The sequence below is a fragment of the Gavialis gangeticus genome, unplaced genomic scaffold (assembly GCF_001723915.1).
Source record: "Gavialis gangeticus isolate Ggan-Ray unplaced genomic scaffold, GavGan_comp1, whole genome shotgun sequence".
Lineage (NCBI taxonomy): Eukaryota > Metazoa > Chordata > Crocodylia > Gavialidae > Gavialis > Gavialis gangeticus.
This window is the reverse complement of record NW_017728994.1, coordinates 47004914-47018312: the sequence shown is the minus strand read 5'-3', so window position 1 is coordinate 47018312 and position 13399 is coordinate 47004914. Positions and strand designations below refer to the sequence as shown.

The 13399-nt window shown below is 54.6% G+C and overlaps 1 protein-coding gene across 1 annotated transcript in view; it reads left to right on the top strand.

Annotated features, from left to right (window-relative positions):
* Positions 1-1124: 1124 nt before the first annotated feature.
* SEMA4G (semaphorin 4G) overlaps positions 1125-13399 on the top strand; it is a 29638-nt gene continuing 17363 nt past the window's right edge. Inside the window, exon 1 of the mRNA XM_019502149.1 lies at positions 1125-3994. The gene's annotated coding sequence lies outside the window, so the exon portion shown is untranslated. The remainder of the gene's footprint in view (positions 3995-13399) is intronic.

The window sequence follows — 13399 nt, the reverse complement described above, 5'->3', positions numbered from 1 at the left end:
CGCACGTCTGCTGCTAGAAGCGGGGCGGGAGGGACACTCTGCTGAGGGTGGGGGTCGCATTTATTTGCTGATGGCAGAAGAACAGTGAAACTCAGGACTCGGGGGAGGCTGTGTCTAGCAGCTATCGATGTCCCTGTGACCCTAGCCCTGGGCAGGCCTCGGGCAGACCCAGCTGGAAAAAAATCCCAGTGCAGGCAGTTTTCAGCTTGGCTCGGGTACCGGCAACTGGAGACGGGGTCTGGTCATGGGAAGGCTCGGCTTGGTTGGTGTATGCTTGCTTTTCCCCAGCTCTGTTTGCAAAGGCTCCGGAGGGCTGGTATTTTTGTCCGCTTCAAATGCATCCTCCCTGGTCCTGCGTCTCCCGCTGTGCTGGCTTGGACTTCATTTGTGCTCTTCCGCACGCGCAGAGATGCACACACCACTCGTGCGTGGTGGAGGAGAAGGATCGTTCACGCGTCGGAGCAGGAGAGACATATGAGGGCCTCTCCGGGGAGCAAAATGGCACGTTGTTGGTGCATGGAGCTGAGCAGAGCGGGACTGGTGACCCCTCACCCTTCCACTGGCCGTTGACCCCAGCGGAGGTGGTGGGACCTGCAAAGGTCGCACCTTGCTCTGCAAATCTGCGTCCAATTAGGCTGCCTTGAACCGTGGTGCTGACTCGTTAATGGGCAGTGTTTGCGTCAGATGCTGCATCCGGCATTCACGGGGGAGGTTGTTCAGGCACTTTTGCGTGGCACTTTTCCGAGCTGATGATTCTTTTATTTATGTCAAAGCCTTCAGCCTTTCCTCCATGAAAACCATGCCCCATGCAGGTGCCATCGGGGCATGGATCCGTCTGTCATACAGGGCAGCGAATGGATCCTGCGCTGCAGCTTTGGGAATCCTTCTTGGCTTTTCTTTTGTGCTTAAATACAATTTAAAGCCTGGCAGATGGTTCCTCGTTCAGACAAGCCCCTGAGACGTCCCCAAGCTGATTCTTGCCTGTGTAGATACTGCTGTTTCTTGGTTTTATAGCTTGTGCAGGTTTGGCTGGATGAATCCGGTATCTCTGAAATGAAGTGCTTTCTACCTGAGAGCACAGCTGCCCACTGCCCACATAATCCCTGTAGTTTAAGATGATTGGGGAAAGCAGCTGGTTTGAGTCCGGCCTTGGGGTCGAAGGCACTGGATGCAGCTCCAAGGGACTGGTGCACGCTGCCTATTTTTCCTGCCTCAGTTTCCCACCTGCACGTGGGAATGGTGCATCCTTTTATCTCATCTCTTCGTTGATCCGGATGGGGAGACTCACCCCACATATCTAGATCATGTCTAGCACCATTCGAGTTCTGTTTTGTGAGGTCTCTGGGTGCTGCCAACACATTCATACCAGGACCTAGCAATAAGGTGTTGGGTGCTCAGAGGGCTCATAGGGAAGAAGTAGCAGCCTGTAATGCACCGAGTCCTGCCGAAACTACGTTCAGTACAGGTCACTCCGCTCCACATTGGCCCTTCCAGCTAGGGTTGCCTCGATGGGAACCACTTCAAAGCTGAGTGGAAGTTTCTTTGTCCACAATTAGCCTTTCCTGTTCCTGTCTGGTGCAGGGGGGCTGGACCTGATGATCTTCCGAGGTCCCTTCCAGACTTACAATCTATGAAACTATGAATAAGATGCAGGGAAAATTGAGGTCCTTTTAGTTTTTATAAGTCTGGAAGACATTTTAGTTTGCTTCTAGGCTTCTTACCTTTCTAGTTAGGATAAGAGAAAGGGGACTTGCTCTCTTTTGAGACTCTTAAAAGAAACAACAACTCTTCCTATACACAGTGCAAGACTTGAATGACTTGTATCATGACCTGTCACATGGAGAAGGAAATCCGTTGACGAAGATGGCATGTTTAATGTTTCTTCACCAAAGACCGTGGCTTAGCCTGGGGGAATATTTTTAGTCAAAGGCATTCCCATGCGTCTGAATCCTGTTCTCTGGTTAATAAGCGTTGGGGGACTGTTCTGATTGAATTACTTTGTACTGGATTAAAGGAAATGAGTTTCATCAGCTGGAATGGGGAGAGCAGGGGGAATTTCTAAATGCACTCGATGGCAGGAAGACACTTCAGTGCTGGACACAAGTGCCGGCTGATCCTTGACTGGAACTTCTCCGAAGTGTTGAGTGCGTGGTTGGCACGCAAGCTGGTTTTGCAATGCTTTCGAGCTGCCTGAATATCTTGGCGTGCTTTCAAGCCACACAATCTAATGTAGAGTCGATACCAGTGCCAGAGGTGGAGCGGGGGCAGGTTTAGCAGTGCCTGCAGTGCGGTGGGAAGAGGCGCTGCTTCTGGTCGGAGTCAAACTCCAGGTTCGGGAGAGCTCCTGAGCTGGAAAGCATTGGAAGGAGAGTCCTGAGCCTGGGGCCCACTCCACGGGATCGAACGCTTTTCCTAGCCTCGGGGAGATGATTTTCACAAAGGTGAGAGGGACCCTAAGGTTGTCTTGGCCGTCAAAAGAGATTTCTTAAGATTAACAAGGCTGTGGAGAGTTGGCAGGTGTTGCTCTGAGGCACGCAGAGTGTTTTCTCCGGTGGTATCTGGTTGCTGTTGATAGACCAGCTGCTGGGGGCTGGGTGTTTTGGAAAGCTGACGCTAATGAGCCGTCTTCCAGGTGACGCAGAAAAAATAGCTCAGATCTGCGTGTGGCCGTGAAAGCTCAGAAAGGTTCATTGTCGTTGGGTTGTGTACCAGCTGGTCTGATTAAGTCGGTCCGACTTTGTGAAGCTTGCTCTTGAGAGAGATCTTAGATCCTAGGGCTGGAAGGGACCTGCAGAGGTAGCATCTAGTCCAACCCCCTGCCTGAGGCAGGATCAGCCCTGTTCAAACCAGCCCAGATAAATTCGTCGTCTAAACTCTTAGCTAAATGACCCAGTCGACCCTGATGGAGCACAAGCCATCACAGCTGAACTTGCCACGGGAAAAGAAGCAAAGTGCAGAAGCCTGGGAGGTCCCTGCAGCAGAGCACGGGCATCGCTACGCCGAGAGCATCCCCACCAGCGTCTGTCCAACCTCCCCTTGGACCCAGCAGTGATGGAGAGTCCACTCTTTCCCTGGGCATCTCTCCCACTGCCTCTCTGCTCTAATGGCAAAATTTTTTTTTCCCCTGCTTTCCAACCTCAACAGGTAGAGACACCGTATGTTATCCCCACTGCCCGAGGTCTTGACCAGGGACTGGTCTCCTGTATTTATACTGAGGTCCCCCCTCCTCAATCTCATGCCACTTCTCTCGGTGGAGATGTTCATTTCCACTTGTTTAGCTTGCCAAGCTGACACCCCTGCACTTCACTTCTTGTGATCTCCGTCTCACGAGGCAGTTCTCACTTTTAGCATTAGTCCTTAGGGTTTTCAGCTGCTGTTTTCACACTCATCCTGCTTGTTAGTGTGTTTTTTTTTTTGTTTTTTTTTTGGTTTTTTTTCTTCTTTCTTATTGGGTCATCCAGCAGTCATGAGGCCCCTTTCTTCTGCACTGCTTTTCAGCACTGTAGCTTGCTATAGCTTGGCCTGGCTAAGCGTGTGAGGGACCTGGGAGTCGAAACCAAGCAGTCGGAGTCATAATCCAAAATGATATCTGTATTTCTGGTCCAGTTCAGGCCGCAGCTCAGGGCTTTTTTGGTGGGGAGAGATGCCCATGGGTCTCCATATGTGGTCTGCGTAGCGCGAGGGATGGGTGATGTCTGCACCCTTAGGTTGGTAACCCTGAGCCGAGCCAGCCCTCTGTTATGAAACCGTGGGGAGAACCACTTTTGAGAACTGGGACGTGCCAGTGGGCAAGGTCCAGACTTAAGACAGTTAATCTTTAAATCTAAATGGACTGTGTTCAGGGCAGACCGTGCCCTTGGGAGGGAGGGACGCTGGATTTTGACCCGCAGCTGATGGTAGGCGGCTCAAGCTTCCCACTGGGGCATAGCTCCTTCCTGGCTGGAGCAGCTCGGCAGCCCCCCGGGGAAATCAGCGGTGCTTCGTGATGTACCAGGTGAGCGGGGTCTACGTGTGGCTGCATTGAGGGGTAGCCACGGATGTCACGGGCTTCCTGACCCTGCGCTGAAATTGTGTCCCAAAGCATGAGTGCAGAGACCCCCTAACACCCAGAGTTACTTGAGCTGTGCTCATACCCATCTTCTCCGGAGATGCTGGAGAAGAGATTATATTCCTGGACTCCTGAGCGTTTTCCCAGCCACGGTTTGTCTGTGCAAGGGGCTGCGTTTCCACAGGCTGCCATTACCCTGATCTTCCCAACCGCGGCGGTGTGGAAACGTGGGACTGGTGTTTGGGAGCAGATTTCCCCTTAAAGCTTGAAACCGTTAAACTTACAGCACGGGCCTCCTGACTTCCACCAGCTGACGCCCCTCGTCAGCCTGTTTTTTCCCCCTGGGCTTGGTTTTTCAATCCTCGCTTTTTCTCAGCTTTGGATTTAAAAGCTGTTTTAAAAGAATAAATAAAGCTAGACGCCGAGCCGAAAGCCTGTGTCTCTGCAGGCGGGGGGAGATCTTGGTACGTTTGCAAAGGGTGCAAACTTCTCACCTCGCCCTTCTCCGAGTGGAGCAAAAGGTGGGATCTGGGGGTGCAGTTAGGAGAGACGGGGGGGCCCGTTCTGCCTCCCTGAAGAGCTCCCGTCTGCAGGAAGGGACCGGGTCACAGTGTTGGACCTCTTACGAAAGCCAACGACAAGCCAATGTTCATCAAGCTCCTTCTGGATGACAGACAGAGGCACAAAAGCCAACCCCACCAAGGTGTCCGCAGCCATGGGGCAGGTCTGCTGCTCCTACCAACCCTTTTCCCTCCTGCATTTAGTGTGGCGCCAGCCATCCCGCGTTCAAGGCTGGTCTCCGCCACACCGCTTCGATGGGTCTCGAGTCCAATCCTCAAGCCACACATCTGTCCGCAGGGGTTGCGGGTCTTTCCGCAGTCTAGGATTTCTCTCCTTTTCCTTCCTCTGTGCTCTTCTCTGCTTTCGGGGCCACGTGCCTGAGTTTTTAGGGCCCGAGTGTGGCTCAGCTCCAGGCTCTTTGCTTTGGTGCCACCTCTTCCGTCATTTCCACGTGGCTTCCTGGACTGGGGTTTGTGGCTCAGCCTGGCTCTGGGCTCCAGTGCTACCGATTTCTGAACTCAGCAGGGCCCTGCTAGATGGGGCTGGGCTGGGCCAATGCTCCTGCTGGCACCAACCCCGCAGGGTCCTGGCTGGAGGGTCTTGCCCCGCGCTCAGGCTCAGCCTGATGCCAGATTTGGGGTCAGGAAGGGAGGTTCCCTGGTCCGGACTAGGGTTTTTGCCTTCCTCTGCAGCAGGATGATGGCCTCTCAAGCATATATTAATGCCCTTTTATAAAAGCAGGATGTTGGAGGCTGCTTTCCCGGGGGCAGGGGCGAGGGTGATGTGAGGGTCTGTGTCAGGGATGACCGTACCATATTGCTCAGAGGTCGGGCATGGGGTTTGTCTGGACTGGTTTGCACAGGGCTGATCCTGCACATCCCGTCTAGCCCCATGGCTCTGATTCTGTGATCAGGCTAGGTGAGGATTGAGTTGTCGTGGCCTGGATCAGGGTGACGGGGGCCTACTGGGAAGACGATGGAGGCACGGAAGTCGGAGAAGGATCAGCGGCTGGGTAGTCATCCTCCTAGCTTACCAGATCCTCTGCCCAGCAGCAGGATTTACTGTATCGTCTCGCATACAACATGCCCCAGCATGTAGTCCACATCTTGTTTCTGAAGGGCACAACGAAGAAGAAAAGCCCTTTCCTTGCAAGAAGTCATTGAGTCGTAGCGGCGAGGGAGCTGGGCCTGCTCGTTGCTCCGTTTCCAGTGAATCGGTGCAGATTTTGGTTTTGTTTGCAGCCAGGAAGAGGCAGAATCTGCTGGTACGGTATCTCTTCCCTGTAATGCATGCTGCAGTTTCCACCACCTGGGTTTTGGGGGAAAAGGTGTGTGTTTGTGTGCAAGACGACACGGTATTTTACCCTCTCTCCTCTGGGGAAGGAAAATCATGTTGTCGATTGCGACAGGTCGAGGATGACTTCACTTCCCGTGCTCGTAAAAAAAAATATAAAATCCTGGGGTTCCTCCCTCGTAACAGATTAACCAGCATTTACGGCTCATTGGCCAGTTGTCCTTCTAGACAAAGCCACAAGCTGATTTTGGGGAAAACAGGACTTGGAAACGGGGGTAGTCGCAGCAGGTGGATATCCCGGGTCTGGGAGGAGGGGAGAAGCAATGGGCCTCTCCCCTATGACTCCTGCCCCATTCATCAGTGGTTAACACCCTTTAAACCAGCTTGTCTTGGGCTCCGGCTGCCTGGGCTGGTTAAATTTTAATTGCCGTTGCTTGCCTGGCAGCATTTGCTTTGCGATAACACAGGCCGTGGGCCCAATCGCTTCCTAGAGGAGGGAGCAACAGGCAAACAGAGTTTGGAGCCTGTTTTGGGGAAGCCGAGCTCTGCCTCCTGGGCTGGTCCCCGGCAGGGGACAGGGCTTGGATCTGGTCATCTGTTAGTGCTGGGCATAGAGGGACTGGACCCCAAGGTAGCATGGGGAGGTCCATGTGGGGTGCAGATGGCGAGTGTATTATCCCATACAAAACGACACGTATTTTTTCCACCAGTTAAAAAGAAACTAGAAGCTTTACTAAAATGCCAGGGGCCTCGGGCTGGATTATTCAGTTTAAGATTGACACAAAAACAAATGTAACTTCATCGGAGTGAATTAAAAACAGTCTGCAGGACTGTGAAATGGGAGCTTTGTGACCAGGAGCAGCCAATGGGCAGCAGAAAGGCTGGCTTGGCTGGTGGAACATGAAGACTGTTAAAAAGAAGAGGGCTGGTAACGCCGGCGGAGTGAAGAGTTTTGCAGGAATCGGGTAGATGATAATGAGGCATGAAGTCAAGGGCCTCCCTCAGTGCTGCCTGAGTAGAAATGCCACTGCCACTGCTGGCTGCTGGGTTTAAACTTTGGGTGGAGCAGGGATTGAAGGGGATCTGCCTCTGTAGCAGCCCAGGGGCATGTGCGTGTTGGGGGCAGAAGGTTATATCCCTGGTGGAGGATCTAGCAGCATCTGCACTGTTGCGTGGTGCAGCTTGGAGGCTGTGCACTTAAGCAGGGGTAGTTGGCTCAGGGTCTAGTGTTTGCATTTCCCACCAGGGCACCTCCCCACCTCCGTGCGCTTTGCAAAAGGAAATGAGCTCTTCTCTTTCCCTGCGGGAAGGGGATTTATAAACGGCTCCAGAGGGGGAACATTCAAGGCTTACCCGGAGCAACCCGTGGATGGGAGGGAACCGTCTGAACCCATCACTGGGAGCTAATGAGAAGCTTCCTAATGCCCAGCGATGTGCAAAGGCTTGGGAGCAAATGCCCCCTCTGCATCTCCTGGAGGCTGGCGGGGATGTGGCAGGAATGGAGCAACAGCTCGTTAAACTGTAGGATCTGGGCAATTTAATGAGGCTCGTCTGCCAGCATCAGGAGCGAGGTGGTAACACCTCCAGGTTTCAGGCCAGGGGTTTTCAACCCAACGCAGCAAAGCCCTGAAGCGCATACTTAAGCTGATGGGTACGAAGTAGCCTTGGAGACCTACGCACGTGCTGTGTGTGCTAGCGGGGCTGGCAGGGATCTCCAGGGGTCATGTCTAGTCCAACCGCTGCCTGAGGCAGGATAAGCCCCGTCCGTACCACGCCGGATGCATCCGTTGTCCAGCCTCGTAGCAAAACTGTACAATCACCCCTGCCCCAGCACCGGGCATCACCCCTGCCCCTGCCATGGGGGAAGCAGGGGAGCTGCGGCCACTAACGTCCTGCTGCTGCAAAGGTTGTTAATAGGTGCTCCCGAGATCCACGTCTGCATGGCTGGAAGTAGCAGGGCCTGGCCTCCGTGGGTCCACCACCAGGCTGCACCGCTGTGTAGAAAGCCTGCAGCATTATGATGGTCTGGGTCCTTTCGTGGCCTCTGACACTGGAGCCACAGGGTGAGGAAGCCACAGACGTGCCTTTGCCCCCTTTGGGAAGTGGGTTGTCGTCTTCTCCTGGGGCAGCTGGCCCCAGTGCCGGGGCCAGGGCTGGAGGGACACTTGGTCTGAGCCAGTTTGGGCAAGCCCATGGCTTGGAGAGTGACCTTCTCATAGGTTCCTACTACACGTTACACATATGATGCCATTAACTGGTGAATCGCGCAATAAATGTAGACGGGCCACGCTTGCAAAGTAATGATCACACGCTAAATTGATGAATTGCGCAATTTCGTTACCTTGTCACCCCCGGCAGATGCCTTTGCGCGACTTGAACATGGTAGCAGCAGCGAGAGCCCAGACTCAGAGCTGGATTGACTCCGTGGGGTTTTAGTCCTCGTTATCCACTGGATGTGTACAATGCAGGCAACCGTCGTTCTCCCCGGCTTTCCTCATGGCAGGGTCAGGGATGTCTGTAGTTTTGCCCAGTGGATTTGTCTGGGATGGTTTGGACAGGGCAGGGGTTGGACTAGACGGCTCTAGGATCCAGTGATTTCTCTGTGCTCTCATTGCTGCCCTTGTGGACAAGCCTCTGTCTTTCCCCCACCACCGAGTCCATAGCTAGGAAGAGAAGTGTGGCCAGAACCATTAAGAACCATTTAGTGGCTTTGTCAACAGGTGACACCATCACGTAAGCATCCCAAATCCTTCCTGTCGGGGCGTGTTGGGCACAGCTGGCACGGGTTTTGGCTTGGGGCTCATTAGAGGTTACAGTGTGAGCCGGGGGGGGCATGGGGGTGTTGTTCTCTGCCTTGGTCTCTGGCGCCTCGTGAATTCACTCCAGACAATGCTGCTCCCTGGGGAATAACAGGACATTAGTACTGGAGTGGTGTTCTTGTATTGCTGTTGCGACCACCTCTGTTCCAGGACTAGTGTGCGCCCACGAGAATAACGTCGTTCCTCTGCCGCTAGGAAGCCAACCTGCAAAATGCCAGATATTCGCGGGTGACAAAAATGTTCAAGGGCTTGGAAGGCAAGTCAGTCGGGGAGAGGCTGGAGGAGCTGGGCACGTTCGGCTTGCGCAAAAGGCGCTGAAGAGGGGACTTGAGAGTGGTCGGCACCTACCTGAAGGGCTGCCCTCGAGAAGAGGGGAAACGCCTTTTCTCTCTTGCTGCAGAGAATGGGATGTGGAGCTGTGGCTTGATGTTGCAGCCAAGCAGGGCTGGGTTGGATCACGGGAAAAGCTTCTTCACTGCTAAAGCTGGGAGGCCACGGGAGAGACGCCAGGGACAGGGTGGACTTTCCATCACTGGGGGTGTTAAGGGAAAGGGTGCACAGACACTGGTGGGGGATGATTTTAGGTGCAGCGATGCCCATGCTCTGCAGTGGGTGTCCCAGGTTTCCGAGCTGTGCTGGTTGCCCCCCTTCTCCCCTTTCTGCACCATGTGTCGGGGGGGTTTAATCCTCCCCCAGAGGCGCTGGGGATGGGACGGGGCTGGGCCAATGCTCCTGCTGGCACCAACCCTGCAGGGTCTTGCCGCTGTGCTCGGAGTCGGACCAATGCTGTATTGGGGATCAGGAACTCCCTGGTCAGGACCGAGGGTTTTTGCCTTCTTTTGCAGCAGGGGCCCGACCTCTACCTGGGATCCCTGGAGCGTACGTTAACAACCTTGTATAGAAGTAGGATGCTGGCAGCCGTGGCCCCCACCGGCTTTCCCTGGGCAGGGCCGGGTGTGACGTCTGGTGTTGTGTCAGGGTTGACGTTAGTTTTACAAAGAGTTTACATGATGGATGCATCTGGGCTGGCTTGCATGGGGCTGATCCTGCCTCGGGCAGGGGGTTGGACTCGTCCCTTCCAGCCCGGCTTCTCTAGGATCCTGTTGCTTGGGAAGTTGCTTGGGACGTTATCCCAAGAAGAGGTTGCAAAACCATCCTTCCTTTGAGTGTCACTCGAAAACCCATCCCTCCAGCTCTTCCCTGTCCCGGCCCAGCATCCCCACTCATTTCCTCTTGGGGTTTTTTTTTTTTTTGTCCCCCCCCGCTCTCTGTCTGATGAAATATTTGCTCTTGCGGAAACTGTCTGCAGCCCGTAAGCATGTTCGAACAGCTTTCCAGAGGGCCCAGGCATTTCGGTTTGTATATGCAAGATCCTAAGCAAACAAACCTGCACCGGGGGCTTTATCAAGCAGCTTTCTATTCAGAGTCACTGGACCATCTCTTTGTTCTCATTAGTCCCTTCCAAACGAGCAGGCAGCTCTGGCTGGCATGGATCGGGCTGCGACGGGCTTGGCGCTGAACAGCTTAAGCGAGATGAGGCTTCATTAGAGCCTAAATGGGATGCTTAAAAGCAAAAGCTGGTCATAAAAAGACGTGAAATGTATGGAGTGGATAATGGCCTCTTAATACCTCCCTTCCTCGCATGTGGGCTGCATTGGTTGGAAACACCACGCTGCGGACAGCACAGATTTTATTTCTTGGTGTTAAGATGCTCTTCGCTTGCTTGATAGCCTGACTTTGTGGCCCACAAGGAGAGCAGAGGGCACACAGACGATGCACAAGATACTGCAGCTCTTGCCGAGAGGGGGAAGCAGGCCAGGGTGCGGGAGGTGTCGCTTGGCAGACTGAGCCTTGTAAAATGGCTCGTTACTGGTGCCGGAGCTGCCGGGGGCAGGTGGGGTTGGCTGGGTTATGGGCACCTCGACAGGAACAGGGTGGGTGCCGCGGGCACTTCGTGCACGTACCCAGCCCCTTCGGCTGCGTGTGTCTCCCAGGGGAGGCATCTCCTGCCTCTCGGCTACATGCGTGTAGCCAGAACCTGTGTTAACACGTGGCACTTCATTCAGGCTCCAGCAGTGGATCTGAGCCATCAGCGAGCTATTTGGGCAGGTGATGGAGAAGGGCAGGGTCAGGCCATGCCCTCTGGAGGCGGCATGGATGCGATCGGCTGTCCGGGAGCGCTGCCGGATGGACAGCCGTGTCTCTCCGAGCGGCTATGGCTCCTGTGGTTTCCCTGTCCTGACTCTGCACCATCACCCAGAGCTTGCCAAGTCCTGGCTGTCAGCCTCCAAACACCCAGGACACCCCCTGCCGCTGATGCAAGCAGCAAAGCCCTGGGCCCAGCCATGCGACGCTGTTCCCGGAGCCAGGCTCAAACTCCACCATGCGACGCTGTCCCTGGAGCAAACCCGGTCATGAGGCGCTCTTTCCACGTCCTGCGTGGTCTGGCCTATGCTGGCTGGCACTGGGATCAAGGCCATGGGTGGTTCCTGTGCTGCTCCTATGCTCGGTGCATCCTTGATGGTCTTGGCCAAGGAACAAGGGGCCCTTTAAAGTCTTGCCGCAGCATCTGCTTGCTTGGTGCTCCATCCCGGGATGCTGCCTTCCCCTGTGATTTCATCTTAGCTTTGCTGTGCACTGCCAACAGCCCCCCCTGCATCCTGTCCTGGCCGGGGCTTAAAAGCACTGGTTTCTCGTGCAGCTCATCCTGCCTTTGGGGACAGAAGAAGCAGCGATAGTTTGCAGGGATAACCGAGGAGAAATGTCAGGATTTGGCCTTGGCATTTCAGTGCCAGCTTGAGCAATGGAGAGGGCTTGGGGGACATGGCCTGGAGGGTCGGGGAATGGGTGCTGTGAGTGAGCTAGCACAGTGCTAGGGGCTAAGTTCACCTGCTAAGAGGCTGCTGTTTTGAGGTAGTGAGGCTGGGATGTGATCCTGTCTCTGGGGAGGCAGAGGAAGGAAAAAAAAAAGACTTTCCCAGAGTTATGGCCGCATCTGCAGCTCAGCTCATTCATCCTCCCTTTCCTGCTTGCTTAATGCTGAAATGCTAGGTGCTGCTGAGGACTGGTTTGCATGGGTAGATCTATGGTTCTGAAAAGAGCTAAAGAGTCTCCAGGGCTGTGAAACAGGAGAGACCAGGAGCAGCTAGCAGGCAGCAAAATTGCCCTGAGAAAGGTACTCTTCTCTTCCTTAGTGGAACATCGAGATGGTTAAAAGGAAAGGTGATCGTTAACCCCTTTTGGAGTGAAGAACAATGGGCCATTAAGTCAATTGACTCCCTTGGCTGCCTGGATAGTAGTGCCACAGCTGCTGTATTATGGGGCAGGAATCAAAGCAAGGGTGCTTCTATCCTGTGCAGAAAATCAGCTTCCCTGCCTAGTGCGGCCTTATTCGGGGGGGAAAACATGCACGTTGTATGTAGAGAAAAGATGGTAGCAAACCAATAAGCTGTTCAGAGCATGGGAAATCAATATGGCTCGGGTATGGATCGGCCCCTTTGGGAAGCCTCTGACCAGCAAGCAGCACTGGAAACTGGCGGTGCTGCCCTGGCAGTCAGTGACCAGTCCCTGTTGGTCAGTGAGTTAACCAGGATTTTCCAGTTGCCCAACCCTTGTCATGGCTAGCGGTTCAGGTTTCCTTTCTCCTGGCTTGCTAAACGTTCACGTCGGAGGCATAAGCTGATCCTCGTGGGAGGCTGGGAACGGGCTTCCCCTGGCCCCATCAGCTCATGATCTCCATTGCAGCCTCAGTCTGTGGGGTAGGAGATCTGGCCAGCTCAGCCGGATACAGAGTGGACTGCTGGCATGTTGCTGATTTTGAGCCAGACCCAGGGAGCAGGACTTGCCGGAGACAGCAGCAATCGTGCCCGTGACAGCTTGTGAAAGAGGAGTTCAAGGGCAGTGGGAGAACGCCAGGGACAGCAGGCACGTGGCCTGGCGCATCCGCTTGCCTTCTGCTCTTCATTAGGCCTTGCTTTCCCAGCGTCCTCGACCCTCCCTTGAAGCCCCCGGCTTCCCAGCTGCTTCCAGCAGCTCCCTTCATCGTGAGACCCCCCTCCCCCTTCCCCTCCCCCTTCTCCGCACCCGTGACCACTGCAAAGATGCGACGCTCCCGTTATCGGGAGCAGCATGTTAATGGCAGGGGGGGACGGGGAGACTGTGCCAGACAGAGCCGCCGTGGAAACAGATGCTGTCTCCTGCAAGGGGGCATCCATCTCGCGGGGGGTTGTTGGACGAGGTAGGGAAATGGAAAACATCTGGCGCTGCTTTTGGAGCCCTGCAGCCAGGAGAGTGATTCTCCACATGCTCCATTTTCCACCCCGGTTTTCCTCTCTCTGTGGACACCGGCCCTGGGTTTTAGCTTTTGCTGAGGTTCTGGCTGCATTTTTTGGCCCCCCACCTCCCTTTTCTTTCCTGCACGCCCCAGCCCTGGCTGGACTCTCCATCCACAAGCGACCGGAGAGTTGCCTTCTGCTCATTCCTCCATGAGCATTTCAAGGTAGAGTTTCACTAGGCAGCTCCTTGGATATGTTCAAGGGGCAGCGGGTGCTCTCTGGAGGTCTCTGCTGAGTGTCACCCCCTGGAAACCCTACTTATTAACCTGTCATCTGCGTGTCTCTTCCTCCGCTCTTCCAAGGCTTTGACTTGGATTTGCTGGCGCCTGGGTGGTTTGCTAGAG